A 19,990-nucleotide genomic window follows, 5' to 3' on the forward strand; every position below is an offset into this window, starting at 1 on the left:
AGAAAAGGAGGAAACACCTTGGCAATTGCTCAAAAAAAAACCTAACCTGGCCTTGTACTGTCCAGCAGGCATTGTGCATTTAGCTGTCCTTTGAAATCCAATTGAAGCTGGCCAAACTCCACAGTTCCAACAAAACCTGCAAACCGCATTCATTCAAAGAGGGGGCCCTGCTATTTTTCCAAGGATTCTGTCCAAATCTCCAAAATCCAACCTTGCTTTGCAACCCAAAAAACTTTATCCTACTGTACAATTCAAAGAGACCATACCTTCATGAACCATAACTTTTGCTGTCAAGGACAATAGTATTAACAAAGCATGGCATTTTGATGACAGAGGCATATTGATCATTGTGAAGCAAAGGGGGCAAACCAACCATCTTACACTCATTTTACCAAAAACACTTTGATTTTTTTTTTCTCTTCTAAGGTCTGTCACAATACTGCAGCAGGAGAGGGAAAACCTTGGCAATTTCTCAAAACAGGACCTCCACACCATACTTGTACCATATGAGATAGCAGCTTTGATGATGTTTGCTTTTTCTGCATATTGAGGGAATAGCAGCAAGGGCAGAAAGGGGCATCACAAACTACTTTGGCCAAGGCAAATAGATTGGGCATTCTCATTCAAAAGACACACATTGCTTACCATTTGCATTCTGGCTGTCAAAAAAAAAGGGAGCACCAATCCTGCCACAAGACATCTCACAAACCACCATGCTTTTTCTGTCAATAAACATAATAGGCCACAGTGCAGCAGAAGGTCATGTTTGAATCTTGCCTTCACCTTGCTTTTCTGTCCAAACTCTGCAGCAAACACCCTTGGCACTGCATCCTCGAGACCTTACAAGCACAATAAGTTAACCTGGCCATGAAAAACCAGTCAAGAACCTCACCCTGCCATCCTGCATCTTAAAAGCTTACCTAAACCTTGCCTTGCCTTTGTCCATCTCAGTTTCTCATTAACAAACTCAACCTTGCCTTGCCTTTGTCCATCTCAGTTTCTCATTAACAAACTCAACCTTGCCTTGCCTTTGTCCATCTCAGTTTCTCATTAACAAACTAAACCTTGCCTTGCCTTTGTCCATCTCAGTGTCTCATTAACAAACTCAACCTTGTCACCAAAAAACAAAATTCACCTTGCTTTGGCCAAACTCCAAAACCTGTCCAAAACCAAGGTTGCCCAAACCCTGCATGAACCAAACTTGAAGCATTGCATTGTGACCACCAACATAACATGACTTAGCCTACATCACACAATCACCTTACACTCACCTTGGCATTCACTAAAAATCTGCCAACCCAACCAACTGCCAGCAGCGCCAAAACCTCACTTGCATTTTCCAACCAAAGCCTGGCCACTTACTTCTTTCTGTCAAAAAAGCATCAAAATTACAACAACAACAGTTACAGCAGCAACACCAACAGCCAATTTCATCTCATTCTCTAAAAATCCATCTTTGCATTTTTCAACTTTGACAGTCCATGATCTAAGCACTTCCAAGATGTCTTGAGCCATACCATCACCATTATCCATCATTGGCAAGTTGAAGGCTCATCTGTTTTGGCAAGGCATCACAAAACAACACCAAGAACACAAGCTGCCCTTCAAAAAAGGTATGGATTCGACCCTCCTATTTTCTCAAATTGACATATGCTTTAGAAAGTGCTTTCAATGCTGAGCATCATGATGCTTTCCTTTTTAAAAATAGTTGTGTATTCATGATGATACGATGAGATGAAGTTTGGTGCTTGAAAATGTTTCCCTTGATTTCTTGCTTTGTAGTTCAAATTAATAAAAATAGGGTTTGGATTGTTGTTGTATGATGTTTGATGAACACCATGGTATAACCAATTTCGATTTCTGGGCAAAATTGAGAAATCACGATTTGGGATGGTAGTGAACAGTGAAACCCTAAGCCAATTTTCCAGATTTTCTTCTGTTTCATGCGTGCATAGCCAACCACCAATAGGAACATTTCGTTCCTTGGCCCAAAACGGCGTCGTTCCGTTTAATGAGTTTCATATTTACAGCTTTGCCATTTTCTCCATATAAATTCAATTAATTTCTTCAATTATTTCATCAATCTTCCAAAAATCATAAAAGCTTCAATTTTAATCCAAATTGAATGGGATTTTTTGTGTTGTGTTCATCATGATCTCTACTTTTTTATCATTATTTTTCCAGAATTTTTGGATGGTTGGTTTTTAAATGGCCTTAGGGTTTGTGACATGTAACCAAATTTTGTACACTTTGCCAAATCAATTGTGAAATGATGAGAATGCATCCAATGGCTCCCAAATTTTTTGTGCTTAAACTAGACACATTCATGGTATAAAGTTTGTGGATTTCCCATTTGTGGTTTGCTGGTTATGATTTTTTGAAGTCATGTGTTACATTTGGTGCCATACCATGATCATGCATTTTCCCTAATTTTGTTCACATGCTTCCTTACATCCAAATGACCCCAAATTTTGCATGAACTTACTCTTGTATGTCTAGTTGACTTGTGAATTTTCTTGGATTTATTTGAACAATTTTCCATTTGTTTGAGATTTTTCTTCCCTTCCTAGTCAAATGTTGACTTTGTGTGACACATGTTCCCATTTCATTTGTGAAATTCTCATACTTTATTAGATGGACATGAAATTTGATATGTGATAACTAGACATCTCAAACTTGGCATTGGTGTTAATCTCATTCATTTCTCATCTGTTTTCAATTTGATATGATTTTTTGAAGTTGACCCATGCTTGTTGACTTTCTTTGTGCATGCTTGAATTTGGTTTGACATCATGATTTTCATTGACTGCCTTCCTCTCATCCAAATGGGATGAAATTTGACATGCATACCATGCTATGTGTTAGGGTTGATCATGATTTATTTGGTGATTTTTGGAAAATGTTTAAGGTTGCTTTTGAATTAAGTCTTGCTGTTGACCTCTATGGGTTTCTGTTTGCCCTACTTTGACCTAATTGGTTCATGAAATAATGGTAGTGATTGATATGAATGTGAACCCAATTGGTTTTGTTTCCTAATTGTTTGAACATGATTTTGGATACTTACCCCTTGCTGCTTTGACTTTCTTAATCTCTTTTGACCCTAGGCTTGCCCTAGTGGTCCTGTTACTCACCTTTGAGCTTGTGTTTTCAGGTTGACCATCAAATGGCCATTAAGACCAATTCATTTGACTGAGCTTGCTTAAATATCATTGTATAACCTCTTTGTTTTGTAGGTGGCTTGGCTCACATGCCCTAAGCCTTGTGCCTTGCACATCCATGTGCCTCTAATGGACAGTTGTTGTCTGTTTCTGTTTGTTTTGTTTGAAGTTGCATACTAACATCTGCTTGACTGTTTCAGGTGCTTTAGTTGCTTAGTTCTTTGTGAACTTTTTTGCTTTGCTTTGCTTCTATAAGCAATTTGCATTGAGGTATGTCTCTTTTACTTCATGTAGTCTGGAAGACCTGGCCTGTTACTTGGCCAGGCAACTGTCTGAAGTCCTCCTTAAGAGGCAATGTTTGTGGATGTTTAACTTTGTCCTTGCATAGAGTCAAAGTCCTCCTAAGTGAAGAGGCAATTGGTGGAAGGTAGGGATATGCAATCTATCCCCCACTATTCAGTGTGTCATCTGCTTTGCTCACACCACTGTGTTGATGCATTTCAGATACAAACCCAAGATCTTGTACAATTGTACAGTTGAGTCAGTTTTAAATGTGTAGAAGGGTTCCCACTTTCTGGACCCACACATTCTTGTCTTGAGCTCTCCCAGGCCAGGGATAAGAGCTGTGAGGTCTCATCCTCACTTCATCCTTTCATCTGCTTCACCTTAGCCCCTCAATGGCAAGGTTAAGAGCAACCCTCACCCCATTCCAGAGGTTTGTTTGTCGAGGTTGATATGACCCCTTGACTAAAACCTAACCCTTGTTTGAGCCACTTGTTTGTGTATAGCGTGTGCTATCTGTGCTTGTAGGATTGTTTGACTTGCTTCCTGTGCAAGTTAGGATAGTTTGACTTGCTTCCTGTGCAAGTTAGGATAGTTTGACTTGCTTCCTGTGCAAGTTAGGATTAGTTTAGACTTGCTTCCTGTGCAAGTTAGGTTTTGCTTGGCTTGCTTCCTGTGCAAGTTAAGTGTGTGTGGCTTGCTCCCTGTGTGAGCCATACTTAAGATAGGTTGGCCCTTGTGCCATTTAGCTAGAAACCTTAACTTAGGGTTGATTTGCATGATAACATCTAGGCTCGAGTCGAAGTCTCCCTAGTTGTGTCTCCCTCTGTTATCTGGTTAGGCTAGTCCTTTTTCCCTGCGTAGGGGAACTACATCGCCCTGATCTTCATACCAGATGAAGTATGTAGGCAGGAGATTGAGCTGATCTCTCCGGGCGCCCTTTTTCTTTTTGTGTGTGTTGTTTGACAGTTGCTAGGCTCGAGTGCCTGACTCCTTAGCAATTTGTCGCCTTTTCTTTCTTTTGTGTGTGTTGTCTGACCTTTGCTAGGCTCGAGTCTGTGACTCCTTAGCATTTGTTGTCTGTCTGTTTGTGTGTGCTTGACAGTTATAGGCTCGAGTCCCCGACTCCCTATTAACTTGTTGTGTTGTTGTGTGCTTGGAAGCTGATGTAAGTCCATCAAGTGGCATTTGGGTTCCAGTGTGCGTGTGTTTTGGTTCGGATGCTGATGTAAGTCCAGTGATTGGCAGTCGGGCTCCACGTTTGCCTTTGCCTGTGTTTGTTTGTGCGCGTGTCAGCCGAGCTACGAATGCTCTGATTCTTCTCTCGTCCGAGAAGATACGTATGCATAGGATGCGATATCCTAGCGAGCATGTGTCGTTTCCCCAGTCCGAACTACTTCGACTCTGATGTCTATGCCTGATAGACTAAGTAGGCCCAGGATGCGACATCCTGCCGAGTCAGTTTCAGTCAGTTTCTTGTGTCTCTTTCGGCCAGTGTGTGTGAGTAGTTGAGCAGTGTTTAGCAACCAATTTTCCTTTCTAGTGTGCGTGGATCCCGTAGAGTACTACGGATGCGTAGGGGTGCTAATACCTTCCCTTCGCATAACCGACTCCCGAACCCATCCTCTTTGGTCGCAAGACCATGTTCTTTCCCAGGTTTACTCTGAGCGTTTCCTTTCCCTATTTTGGGATAAATAACGCACGGTGGCGGCTCTGTTGTTCTTCTTTTCCCGCCGGTTTTTCGCGCGATGCGACAGCTGGCGACTCTGCTGGGGATATCTGGAGAAGTTGACCTGTGCTGGTCCATCTTCCCTGAGCGAGTCTCTCCTAGCGCTCTCTAGGTTAGGGTTTTGGTTGCTTTGTGCTGTGTTTATTTATTGCATTCATTATTTACTGTTTGCATTCATTGTCTATTGTTTGCATTTATGTTTGCATTAATGTTTGCATTTATTCATCTGTTCACCTGGCTGGTTGTTTGTTTCTCTCTGTGTGGGGGTGAAGAGTCAGTTGAGGTAAAAGGTCCAATACCCAGACCATGAGTGAAAATCTAGGATGATTAGGAATAGAGTGATTCATGGGAAGCGGGTGGTATGGCGCCACTTAGCGGAACATTGATATCACGAGCAGTTCAGACCCTGGTGGGATACTGTCGTTACATACTTCGGGTGTGTATATGATAGTATTTCTGCGAAAGGTTATTTATGCTGCGTTTCTCTCAGCTTTACCCTGGCCTAGACTGCACCTGTGAGTGGGGAAGGGTTATTTCATTACAGGTACCGTTGGTGACTCGGTTCTGTTGGTGACTTGGTTCTGTTGGTGACTTTGTGTTCAGACAGTGTTCAGTTAACCTTAAGTGGGATTTATGTTCCGATTTTGACTGAAGCTTCGACCTAGTATCAGAGATTGCACAACCAGCCAGTCCGGTCTGCATCATGTGCATCATAGCATATTTATTTTTCAAAAGAAACGCATTGAAAAAAAATATATATAAAAAAAAAAATCAAAAGAAAAAAAAAAGAAAGAAAAAACTAATCCCTGCATGCATATCATTTCTCAGGTACATTCCAGAGCTTGTTCACTGATAGAGATGGCAACAGTCCCAGAGCCAAAGCGAAAGACCTGTTCCTACAGTTTCCACCGTGAGCCGTTGACTCCGCTAGTTGAGTTGGGTAGCCTCGTGACAGACGATCGACTGAAGAGTTTTGTTGGGCGGTACGGAGATATCTTGACAGTATTGAAGACAGTAGTGGATCCAGTGCCTCTGCAGACACTACTTCAGTTTTATGACCCAGAGCTCAGATGCTTCACTTTCCAAGATTACCAGTTAGCACCTACTCTCGAGGAGTATTCTATCCTGTTGAGTATCCCTATTCAGCATCAGACTCCCTTCTTGGACGTTCCAAAGGAGGTCGACTTCAGATTGATTGCCAGAGCTCTCCGTTTGAGTGTTAAGGAGGTCGGTAAGAATTGGAAACCCTGTGGGGAAGTTGTAGGTCTGCCATTGAAGTTCCTGTTGAGAGTAGCCAGAGTTGAAGCAGAAAAGGGGAATTGGGAAGTTTTTCACGCACAGCTAGCTGCCATGATCTATGGGATCATCCTATTTCCCAGTATGCCAAATTTCATTGACTTCACTGCTATCAGCATTTTCATCAGAGGGAATCCAATCCCTACTCTTCTAGCTGATACTTACTATGCCATCCACAGTAGGCATGGTAGGGGTGGAGCCATCAGGTGCTGTCTACCTCTCCTATTCAAATGGTTCATGTCTCTTCTGCCAGCCAGTGGACCGTTTGTGGATACCCAGAGCACTCTGAAGTGGACTCAGAGGGTCATGTCGCTTACTTCCTACGACATCAGATGGCAGTCGTACCGGATGGATGTGAAGGATGTCATCATAAGTTGTGGTGAATTCCGGGGCGTGCCACTCATAGGGACCAGAGGTTGCATCAATTACAACCCAGTTCTTTCTCTTCGCCAGCTAGGTTTTGTTATGAGTGAAAGACCGCTCGAAGCAGAGATAGCTGAGAGTTTTTGTTTTGAGAAGAAGGATGACCCTGTTAGGTTGGAGCAGATAGGGAGAGCCTGGAGAGATGTGGGAGTGAAGGACGGATCCGTCTTGGGGAAGAAGTTTGCCGTTGCTATGCCCGATTACACTGATTGGGTCAAGAAGAGAGTGGAAACTTTGTTGTTACCCTATGATAGGATGGAGTCGTTGCAGGAGCAACCACCTTTGATCCTTGCTGATAGTGTGTCTGCTGAACACTATAAGCAAGCCCTAATGGAGAACCGCCGTTTGAGAGAGAAGGAGCAAGACGCTCAGATGGAGCTGTACAAAGCCAAAGCTGATAAGCTGCACTTGGCCCATCAACTCAGGGAGGTGCAAGGAGAGGATGCTAGCGGAGCAAGAGGTAAGAAGAGGTCATATGAGGAGATGGAGTCTATGTTAGATGTGGAGCATAGGGAATGTCTGAGGCTGCAGAGAGCAGAAGCCAGTTATCAGAAGAAGATCAGAGACTTGGAGAGGCAACTCAGAGACAAAGATGCTCAGTTGAAGAAAGAGATGGAGTTGAGACAGAAATCAGAGGACCACCTTGGAGGAGAAGTCTTGGAGCTGAGAAGACAGTTGAAAGAGAAGATTACCCCTCTACCAGATTGTGCAGAATGCTCACTGTTGATAGACCAGTGCCATTACCTGAAGACCCTCATTCCAGAAGACCGTCTGTCTTAGTTTGTACCCTTGTTTGTATTTTGTTGAGAATCACCTCCAGGCTTGTTGGATGGGATTCATTTGCGTGTAAGCCATCTCTTGGATCTTTTGTTAAGAATCACCTCCAGGCTTGTTGGATGGGATTCTCTTTCTTTGTACGTTGTTTATTCAGATATTCTGTTGACATTGGTTGTATGCCTTTTATCCTTATGTATATATAAGGATGTCAGCATTTCCTTGTATCTGTTTGTTCTCTTGTTGCTGCAGGTTGCCATCTTTTCAGGATGGGTCAGGCTCTTTGAATGCCTGAGAAATGAGCATATCATGTGCATCATACGCATCATTGGCATCATACTCATATCATTTTTGCATAACAGGTGTTCTTGATCGTGACTTCTCACTCTTGGTTCCTGTTCAGGCAGGATAGCTGATCAACGTCCGCACCGCTACTCAACAAGACTGAATCAACAGAGAAGTATGGATCAGTTTCAAGCAGAGTTGGCTGAGATGAAGGCTAGCATGGCCCAGTTTATGAATATGATGCAAGGGGTTGCGCAAGGTCAAGAAGAACTTCGAGCTATGGTTCAGAGACAAGAGGCTGCAAATCCACCGACCAACCATGCTCCGCCAGAGGGAGGTCCGGTCAATGATAACAATGTTGTTGCTGCTGTACCCGTCAACAACTATGCTGTAGGTGATGAGTTGGGGGGTATTCGAATCAACGGTCAACCTATTGTTCCAGATGCCGCTAATGCCAGAGTAGTCCGTGCTCCGGCCCGTAATCCTGTTCCGATTGTTGACAGACAAGAAGATATGTTCTCTCTGCTCAGTGAAGACGAAGACGTTCTGGGAAGGGTTAATGAGAGAGATCGTAAAGTTGAAGCTCTTGCTGAGAAGATCCGTGCTATGGAAAGTCAGAATTCTCTCGGTTTTGATGTTACTAATATGGGATTGGTTGAAGGTTTGAGAATCCCACACAAGTTCAAAGCACCGTCATTTGACAAATACAACGGTACTTCTTGCCCTCGCACCCATGTGCAGGCTTATTATCGAAAGATCTCTGCGTATACTGATGATGAAAAGATGTGGATGTATTTTTTCCAAGATAGTCTATCTGGGGCTTCTTTGGACTGGTACATGGAATTGAAGAGAGATTCTGTCCGCTGTTGGAGGGATCTGGGTGAGGCCTTTTTGAGGCAATACAAACACAACATGGACATGGCACCGAGCCGGACTCAGCTGCAGAGTCTTTGTCAGAAATCCGGAGAAAGCTTCAAGGAATATGCCCAGAGGTGGCGTGAGCTGGCCGCTAGAGTTCAACCCCCTATGCTGGAGAGGGAGCTGACAGACATGTTTATTGGTACTCTTCAAGGTGTGTTTATGGACCGGATGGGGAGCTGCCCGTTCGGTAGTTTTTCTGATGTTGTCATTTGTGGAGAAAGGACTGAGAGTCTAATCAAAGCTGGTAGGATCCATGACGCTGGTTCCTCGTCTTCATTAAAGAAACCCTTCTCTGGGGCACCTCGCCGTAGAGAAGGAGAGACCAATGCTGTACAGCACAGAGGGGGTGTGTACAGAACAAATGCTAACAGAGATCAATATCGTCCAGTAGCTGCAGTAACTATTCCGGCACCTCAACCTCGTCAACAACAACAACCAAGAGTTCAACAACCGCAACAACAACGACAGCAACGTCCTTTCCAGCCTAGGCAGAAATTGCAGGCTGATAGAAGATTTGATCCTCTGCCCATGTCCTACGCAGAGTTACTACCCGAACTACTCCGGTTAGGGTTTGTAGAGCTGCGTACGATGGCTACTCCGACAGTGCTGCCGCCCGGCTATGATGCTAATGTTAGATGTGACTTTCATTCTGGGGCACCAGGCCACCATACTGAGAAGTGTCGAGCTCTCCAGCACAAGGTTCAAGATTTGATCGATGCCAAGGCGATCAACTTCGCTCCAGTGCCTAACGTCGTAAACAACCCTATGCCTCAGCATGGTGGGCATAGAGTGAACAATATTGAAGGGAAAGAAGCTGAAGATCTGGTTGTTAATGTTGATGATGTTCAGACTTCTCTGCTAGTCGTAAAGGGACGTCTGCTGAAGGGGGGTGTCTACCCGGGCTGTGATGAGGATTGTTTGGGCTGTGCAGAATCTGAGAATGGTTGCGACCAGTTGAGGACCGGTATCCAGGGTATGATGGATGAGGGTTGTTTGCAATTCAGTAGGGCTGTAAAAGATCGTGGAACAGCGTCAACTATCACCATTTACTTTAAACCGTCTGAAGAACGTGGACAAAGGGTCGTCAGGGCACCTGCAACGACTGGTACCCCAGTTACCATCCCCGTGCCTGTAACCATCAGTGTTCCAACTACTACTGCTGCGTCTGGAAGAAGGGCTGTTGAGAATAGTAGAGCCGTGCCATGGAAGTATGATAATGCTCACCGCAGTTACAGAAGGGCTGAAAGTCAGACAAGACCAGCGAATCAAACTCCAGTGACAATTGGTTTACCGAATAGAGTTCCTGCAACTGTTGGTCCGGCTGTGGATAATGTAGGGGGTCCAGGAGGTTTTACCAGAAGCGGTCGTCTGTTCGCACCGCAGCCTTTGAGGGACAATAATGCTGAGGCTCTCGCCAGAGCAAAGGGTAAGCAAGCTGTGATTGAGGAAGAACCTGTCCAGAAGGAAGCGCCCGAGGGCTCATTTGAGAAAGACGTGGAGGAGTTCATGAAGATAATCAAGAAGAGTGACTACAAGATTGTGGATCAGTTGAATCAGACTCCGTCCAAGATTTCTATACTTTCACTATTGATGTGCTCTGAGGCACACCGTAATGCCTTGCTGAAGATGTTGAATTTGGCTTACGTGCCTCAGGAGATTTCTGTCAATCAACTGGAGGGTGTGATGGCCAATGTGAGCACCAGACATGGTGTAGGTTTCACTAACCTGGACTTACCACCTGAAGGGCGAAACCATAACAAAGCCTTGCACATCACCATGGAGTGCAAGGGGGCAGTGTTGTCTCATGTATTGGTAGACACCGGGTCGTCGCTGAATGTGTTGCCTAAGCAGATTCTGAGGAAGATTGATGCGGAAGGGTTCGTGCTTAATCCCAGTGATCTGATCGTTCGTGCTTTCGACGGATCCAAACGTTCTGTGTGTGGAGAAGTTACCTTGCCTGTGAAGATAGGTCCCGAAGTATTCGATATCATCTTCTATGTTATGGACATCCAGCCCGCATATAGTTGTTTATTGGGGCGTCCATGGATTCATGCAGCAGGGGCAGTCTCGTCGACTCTCCATCAAAAACTCAAGTATGTCTGGAACGGTCAGATTGTGACTGTGTGCGGTGAAGAAGAGATTCTGGTGAGTCATCTATCCTCGTTCAAATATGTTGAGGTGGACGGCGAGATCCACGAAACCTTATGCCAGGCGTTTGAGACTGTGGCTCTTGAGAAAGTGGCGTACGCTGAGCAGAGGAGGCCAGGTGTTTCAATCACTTCTTACAAGCAGGCTAAGGAGGTCGTTGATTCCGGTAAAGCTGAAGGCTGGGGCAAGATGGTGGATTTGCCAGTTAAAGAAGACAAATTTGGCGTTGGTTACGAGCCTCTCCGAGCGGAGCAGAATGGTCAAGCGGGTCCGAGTACCTTTACCAGCGCTGGGCTGATGAATCATGGCGACGTCTCTGCAACCGGTAGTGAAGACTGTGACAGTGACTGTGATTTGGACAACTGGGTTCGCCCGTGTGCACCAGGGGGGTCTATCAACAACTGGACGGCTGAAGAAGTGGTTCAAGTTACTCTTCTGACAGAGTAATTTTCTGTTGTTTTGTCATTTTGCATGAAAATCCTACGTTCTGCCCAAGGCGTAGTGATTCATTTTTGTAGGGCCTCATCATGTTTTAATGATTATCATTAATGAAGGACATTTTTTGAACAAATTTTGTGATCCCTGTCTTTCTGTTTTCTGTTTTCACTTTTTTTCAAAACAATAAAAATGGCAATGTTTTTTGTTTTTGTGACTTTATTGAACTCTTTTTCTAAAACAAAGCATCAAACATGCAGAAGCGATCTTATGGCATTCACTATGAACAGTTCTGTTATGGCTCAGTATGATTTCGATAATCCCATCTACCAAGCTGAAGAGGAGAGTGAGGAAGACTGTGAACTCCCTGCAGAATTGGCCAGATTACTGAAGCAGGAGGAAAGGGTCATCCAACCTCATCAGGAGGAGTTGGAAACTGTTAATCTGGGTACTGAGGACGACAAAAGAGAGATCAAGATTGGGGCTGCTTTAGAGGACTCTGTCAAGAGGAGGCTGATTGAGATGCTGAGAGAATATGTGGAGGTATTCGCCTGGTCATATCAAGATATGCCTGGTTTAGATACAGACATTGTGATGCATCGATTACCTCTTAGGGAAGGATGTCCTTCAGTCAAGCAGAAGCTTCGTAGAACGAGTCCTGACATGGCAACTAAGATCAAAGAAGAGGTTCAAAAGCAGTGGGATGCAGGTTTTCTGGCTGTTACCAGTTATCCACCGTGGGTGGCCAACATCGTTCCTGTGCCGAAGAAGGATGGTAAAGTCAGAATGTGTGTCGATTACCGGGATTTGAATAGAGCGAGTCCGAAAGATGATTTCCCATTACCTCACATTGATGTATTGGTTGATAATACGGCTCAATCCTCGGTATTCTCTTTCATGGATGGTTTCTCCGGATATAATCAGATCAAGATGGCGCCAGAGGACATGGAAAAGACGACATTCATTACACCTTGGGGCACGTTCTGCTATAAAGTGATGCCATTTGGGCTGAAGAATGCTGGTGCTACCTATCAGAGGGCAATGACGACTCTCTTTCATGACATGATGCACAAAGAGATTGAAGTGTACGTAGACGATATGATTGCAAAGTCGCAGACAGAAGAGGAGCACTTGGTCAATTTGCAGAAGCTGTTTGATCGGTTGAGAAAGTTCAAGCTGAGGTTGAATCCGAACAAGTGTACGTTTGGGGTGAGATCAGGGAAGCTGTTAGGCTTCATTGTCAGTGAGAAAGGGATTGAGGTTGATCCAGCAAAAGTCAAAGCTATTCAAGAGATGCCTGAACCGAAAACGGAGAAGCAAGTCCGTGGGTTTTTAGGGAGGTTGAACTACATTGCAAGGTTCATATCTCATCTAACTGCTACGTGTGAACCAATTTTCAAACTGCTTAGAAAGAATCAAGCGATCAAGTGGAATGATGATTGTCAGAAAGCTTTTGACAAGATAAAGGAGTATTTACAGAAACCTCCAATCCTTATACCTCCAGTTCCAGGGAGACCTCTGATCATGTACCTGTCAGTGACTGAGAACTCGATGGGGTGTGTATTGGGACAGCATGACGAGTCTGGTCGAAAAGAGCATGCCATATACTACCTTAGCAAAAAGTTTACCGACTGTGAAACAAGATATTCACTGCTCGAGAAAACTTGCTGTGCTTTGGCCTGGGCTGCTCGCCGACTGAGACAGTATATGTTGAACCATACTACCTTATTGATTTCTAAGATGGATCCAGTAAAGTATATCTTTGAGAAGCCGGCTCTCACCGGACGTGTTGCCCGTTGGCAGATGATTTTAACAGAATACGACATTCAGTACACGTCTCAGAAGGCCATCAAAGGTAGTATTCTGTCAGACTATCTCGCCGAACAACCGATTGAAGATTATCAGCCTATGATGTTCGAGTTCCCTGATGAAGATATCATGTATCTTAAGATGAAAGATTGCGAAGAGCCTCTTGTCGAGGAAGGACCGGACCCGGATGACAAATGGACACTGATGTTTGATGGGGCTGTGAATATGAACGGTAACGGTGTTGGGGCAGTGTTGATCAATCCTAAAGGTGCTCATATACCTTTTTCTGCCAGATTGACGTTTGACGTCACCAACAACGAAGCTGAGTATGAGGCTTGTATCATGGGGATAGAAGAAGCCATTGATCTGAGGATCAAAACTCTTGATATATTTGGAGATTCCGCTCTAGTGGTCAATCAAGTCAATGGAGATTGGAATACGAACCAGCCGCATTTGATTCCGTATAGAGATTACACCAGAAGAATACTGACGTTCTTCAAGAGGGTGAAGTTGTATCATGTCCCCCGGGATGAGAATCAAATGGCTGATGCCTTGGCTACTTTGTCATCTATGATCAAAGTTCATTGGTGGAATCATGTGCCACATGTTGCGGTGAATCGACTCGAGAGGCCTGCGTATGTGTTTGCAGCCGAGTCTGTTGTGATTGATGAGAAGCCGTGGTATTATGACATCAAGAGCTTCCTCAAGACTCAGGAGTATCCTGAAGGTGCGTCGAAGAATGACAAGAAAACCCTGAGAAGGCTAGCTGGAAGCTTCTATTTGAATCAGGATGATGTGTTGTATAAGAGAAACTTTGACATGGTCTTGCTCAGATGCGTGGACAGACCCGAGGCGGACATGTTAATGCAGGAAGTTCATGAAGGTTCCTTCGGTACCCATGCCGGCGGACATGCAATGGCTAAGAAATTGTTGAGAGCGGGCTATTACTGGATGACTATGGAATCCGATTGTTTCAAGTATGCTCGGAAGTGCCATAAGTGTCAAATCTATGCTGATAAGGTGCATGTACCACCAAGCCCTCTGAATGTCATGAATTCGCCTTGGCCGTTTGCCATGTGGGGCATTGATATGATTGGGAAGATTGAGCCTACTGCTTCGAATGGACATCGCTTCATCTTGGTTGCGATCGACTATTTCACCAAGTGGGTGGAAGCAGCTTCCTATGCTAACGTTACCAAACAAGTGGTTACCCGGTTCATCAAGAAAGAAATCATCTGTCGTTACGGAGTTCCTGAAAGAATCATCACTGACAATGGTTCGAATCTCAACAACAAGATGATGAAAGAGCTTTGTAAAGATTTCAAGATTGAACATCACAACTCTTCTCCTTACAGACCGAAGATGAATGGTGCTGTAGAAGCAGCGAACAAGAATATCAAGAAGATTGTGCAGAAGATGGTCGTTACGTACAAAGATTGGCATGAGATGCTGCCTTTCGCTTTGCATGGGTACCGTACCTCAGTACGTACGTCGACCGGGGCAACCCCTTACTCCCTTGTGTATGGTATGGAAGCTGTCCTACCTGTTGAAGTGGAGATTCCTTCTCTGAGAGTTTTATTGGATGTCAAGTTGGACGAAGCCGAGTGGATTCGAACAAGGTTTAACGAGTTGAGCCTTATCGAGGAGAGACGGCTAGCAGCTGTATGTCATGGACAGTTGTATCAGCGAAGGATGAAGCGAGCCTTTGATCAGAAAGTGCGTCCTCGAAGTTATCAGATCGGTGATCTAGTTTTGAAGAGGATCCTCCCTCCCGGTACAGATAACAGGGGCAAGTGGACTCCTAATTATGAAGGTCCGTATGTTGTGAAGAAGGTATTCTCTGGTGGAGCCTTGATGCTTACAACTATGGATGGTGAAGATTTTCCGTCTCCTGTCAACTCAGATGTAGTCAAAAAATACTTCGCATAAATTGACCCGCTGGACAAAAAGAAAAAATAGTCCAGGCAAAAAAAGGGCATCCCGGCGAACCAAAAAAACAGAAAGAAAAGGTTCGGGCAAAAATTAGGGATAAAAATAAAGAATTTGTACACCCGGTAAGTCGAAAACCCGCAAGGGCGACTTAGGCAAAAATGGGTATCCCGGTGGATAGAAAACCCGAAAGGGCGATCCAGGCAAAAATTAGGGATTAAAGCGAAGACTACAGTCTGAGTTGTCTGTACTTCATCAAGCTTTGTCGTCTGCCATCTCGAAAGATGTGATCCGTCCAGTCATTCTTCTCAGAAAGCAAGGAGTTGGGAGGAAAACTGATGATCTGTGAGTTATAACAGAATTGGGAAATAGTGGATGCCGTGTCCACGTTGCCATTAGGATAGGATTTTCCTTTTGTACGCAATTACCTCTTTCTAGGAATTGCTTCCTAATGTATTTGCCTCTTCAGGCACATTTTCAATCAATAAAAATCGTTATTCAGATAAATAGCTCTTGTTTTTATTTTTACTGTTTTGTTTGCAAAATGTCCGAATTTTTGATAAGCATTGCATATAAAAAACATGAAGGCTACACAACAATGTGCAGAAAGATAAAACATTTGAAAATCATTTTGAATGTTGAGGACACTCGAGCGTATCTTGTCCATGTACCCCCTGGGGGCATTTTGTTGTGCTGTTTTCAGGTTGGCATCTGTGAGGACGTTTCCTCAGCAGATATTTTCCCCAAGCAAGTTTGGAAGCTATCAGAGCTATGTTCCCCTGCGAAGACGTCTGTGGATAGTGCCTTCTATTCCCCAACAGATCTAAGGATTGCCTATCCTCAACAGGCCTGTATTTTCCATTTCCTCCCCGAGTGAGGCGGGTTCATTGGAGTTCATCTCCAGCATTTATTTTATCTGTGGACTGAAGGATATCCCCAGCGGAGTTGACCTTTCTCCAGCAGCAGTACTTTTCTTCAAACATGAGTGTGAAGTCGCTTTACCATTCCTCAAGCAGAGTTCCCCGCAGAGTATTTCCCCAAGAGAAGTCTCCCCACAGAGTCAGAGTATCTGATCATTTCGGCTCCCTAGCCAGGGTTCATTTGCATTTTGCATGTAGTAATCATTGCATCCTCAAAAATTGCGTAGCATTCCCATTCAATATGGAGCATTACGCCATAGAAAAATTCAAACATATGCATTCATGTGTTAACTTCACCAGACCGTATCCCCGGCAGAGGCGGGTCATTTCATTCAACATCAGCACAGCAAGACTGCTACAGTTGCTCTTGACAGCATTCAGAATTGTTTATTCCCCACCGAGGTTTATTTCCTCACCCGATGGTGACAGAGGTTTATTTCCTCACCCGATGGTGACAGAGGTTTATTTCCTCACCCGATGGTGACAGAGGTTTATTTCCTCACCCGATAGTGACAGAGGTTTATTTCCTCACACGATGGTGACAGAAGGTTTGTTTCTCCCTAGTGAGACCCCCAGCAAGTGATCAGCCTTGCCTCAGCATATCCCAGATATTGTACTTTGTGATACTAGTCAGTGTCATGCTAGCACCCACGTGTGTTTTCTTTGTTAGGTGTCGGTAAACACCATTATTTCGGTGTCTGTAAACATCGGATATTCTCCAGTCATCAGTAAATGTCTGGTCATTTTTTTGATGTCGGTAAACATCATCTTTCGATGTCGGTAAACATCGAGTCTCACCCAGTCATCGGTAAATGTCTGGTCATTTTTTGGTGTCGGTAAACGCCATTGTTTCGGTGTCGGTAAACATCGAGTCTCACCCAGTCATCAGTAAATGTCTGGTCATCATTTTTGGTGTCGGTAAACACCATTGTTTCGGTGTCGGTAAACATCGAGTCTTTTCCTCAGTCATCGGTAAATGTCTGATAATCCCCAACTAGAAATCCCCAGTAGAGTCATCTGTAAATGTCCTATCTGGTTTCCGGTTGCGAATATTTGTTTGTATCTCCCCAATTAATTTCTCATTCCCAGTCATCGGTAAATGTCTGGTCATTTCTTTTGATGTCGGTAAACATCATCTTTCGATGTCGGTAAACATCATCTTTCGATGTCGGTAAACATCGAGTCTCATCCCAGTCCTCGGTAAATGTCTGGTCATTCTTTTTGATGTCGGTAAACAACATCTTTCGATGTCGGTAAACATCGAGTCTCTCCCCAGTCATCGGTAAATGTCTGGTCATGCTTTGTTTCCTTGTTAACAAAATCGAGATCCCCAGAAGTCGTCGGTAAACGTCTTGTCTGATTACACCACAAAGATTCTGTTCCTCCCCAAGTGGAGATGCCATCGGTAAATGGCCCAGTTTTCTTCGATATCGGTAAATATCGAATTCCCAGTTGCAGCAGCCATCGGTAAATGGTCTTGCTAAGTTGACATCGGTAAATGCCAAGTTTCTTTGAAGCCACCATCGGTAAATGGTCTTGCTTCCTTTCTACATCAAAATCTGTTTCCCCCAGCCGCCATCGGTAAATGGTCGTGCTAAAAGTTGATATCGGTAAATATCAAGGTCCAAGTTTTAACCATCGGTAAATGGTTTTGTTTTTCAGAAGTTTATTTTCTTCAGCCACCATCGGTAAATGGTCTCGCTGAAGTTGATATCGGTAAACATCAAAGTTCCAGTTTCTAACCATCGGTAAATGGTTTTGTTTTTCTGAAGCTGTCAATTGCAGTCGTCATCGGTAAATGACATGGTTCTTTGGTATCATATCCAGTCTGTGCAAATTCTACGGTTCTTTGGTATTCAATCCCTGTTTACCCTGAAAGTCTGACAGCCATTGCTATCATCCGTTCGGGTTCCCAGCTGATTGAATAGGGGCAGCTGTAGCACCTCAAATTTGCACCTACCATTATACATACATTTTCATATTAGGTCATAGCATATCATGGTCCATTGCATAGCATCTGCATTGTTTCAGTTGCCTCAAGTGCAAGACAGTCAAAGAATTAGGTCAAACTAATCTCCTGATCAGTCAACCAAGCAAGCAAAAGAATTTCTCATTGAACCAAGGCCCTAGGGTTTGTGCAACAAGTTCACATGGCTTGGAGGTCTATTTGAAGTATTTTGGTCAAGGATTGAAGGCTCAGAGGTCATCAGTTCATACACAGACAATCAAAAGTCAAAAAAAAAGGTCAACTGTCAGTCAAAGCAATGGATGGTGGTCATTCTTGTGGAATTTGGGCACCATGGTCAATAATCAAGAGTTCATACAACTTGGGACATCATTTGAAGTCAATTTCTCAAGGAATTAGGGTTTGGAAGTCATCAGTCAATGCACAATCAGGCAGAAACCCTAAAAGTCAACTGTTGGTCAACTGTCCATTTAATCAGTGATTTGATGATTGGAATTGGTTTGTGAGAGTTCATTCATGTCCAAATAGTCATCATACATCATGCCAAACACCATCATGGAAGAATTTGAAGCCAGATCAAAATTTCCCAAAATGGAAACTGGGCCTGTAACTGAAACTTACCAAAAATGGAAAGTTTTGATCCTCAAACTTACATCATGATACAAGCCTCAAATGAATTTTTGCCCAACATGAAAGTTGAAGATCTTGTTCTCCCATTTCCAAAAAGTCCTAGAACTCTCAATTCCCATGTGTGGTTGGCAAGTTATGATCGAATCGATTTCAGAAAATCTTGAACTTCAAAGGGCCATATCTCCCAAACCGTTTGGCCAAATTTGGTGGGGTTTTTTCCTACAAACCACATTTTTCATCCTCTTTCCAAAAATATAAATTTCATGACCCAAAACTTCACCAATCAAAATGGCATATTTTGACCTTTTTCATTTAAATATAAGTTTGACCAAGAGTTGACTTTTTGACTCAAACATTTTTTCAGCATTTGGCCAATTGGGACAGCTCATAAATAGCATTTTAAGTGTGTTTGCAAAGTCAAATTATGCAGCACATGTGAATCTATACTTGGTTACTTGAATTGTAAGAAAGGTACAAATACACCATGCTTGTCCTTGCTTTCCACAACCATGCCTTGGTACCTTCAAACAGCAATTATGCAGCAAGTTTTCTGCCATAGTAAGCCTCATTTGCAGCCTAAAATTAACAGCAAAACAAGAAGCCATGCTTAGTTGCTTAAGAATTGGAAAAAGGACATGTTTGTACCATACTTTCACAACCATACCTTGTACTCTCACAGCAGAATTTTCCCCCCAATTTTCTGTCATATTGCCACACAAGACAAGGGCTTGGCTAGCACTGTCACAAAAAGGCAGCTACAAACCACACACCATTGGCATTTCTCTTCAAAAAAAAAAAAGACCTGTCACCATACTGCAGAAAAGGAGGAAACACCTTGGCAATTGCTCAAAAAAAAACCTAACCTGGCCTTGTACTGTCCAGCAGGCATTGTGCATTTAGCTGTCCTTTGAAATCCAATTGAAGCTGGCCAAACTCCACAGTTCCAACAAAACCTGCAAACCGCATTCATTCAAAGAGGGGGCCCTGCTATTTTTCCAAGGATTCTGTCCAAATCTCCAAAATCCAACCTTGCTTTGCAACCCAAAAAACTTTATCCTACTGTACAATTCAAAGAGACCATACCTTCATGAACCATAACTTTTGCTGTCAAGGACAATAGTATTAACAAAGCATGGCATTTTGATGACAGAGGCATATTGATCATTGTGAAGCAAAGGGGGCAAACCAACCATCTTACACTCATTTTACCAAAAACACTTTGATTTTTTTTTTCTCTTCTAAGGTCTGTCACAATACTGCAGCAGGAGAGGGAAAACCTTGGCAA

The 19,990-nt window shown here is 43.6% G+C and overlaps 1 pseudogene; it reads right to left on the reverse strand.

Moving 5' to 3' along the window:
- The window catches only part of LOC127103083 (probable uridine nucleosidase 2), a 41,781-nt pseudogene extending 40,248 nt beyond the window's left edge, over positions 1–1,533 (reverse strand).
- Positions 1,534–19,990: the final 18,457 nt, after the last annotated feature.

Source organism: Lathyrus oleraceus, chromosome 7, assembly GCF_024323335.1.
Source record: "Lathyrus oleraceus cultivar Zhongwan6 chromosome 7, CAAS_Psat_ZW6_1.0, whole genome shotgun sequence".
Taxonomy (NCBI): domain Eukaryota; kingdom Viridiplantae; phylum Streptophyta; class Magnoliopsida; order Fabales; family Fabaceae; genus Lathyrus; species Lathyrus oleraceus.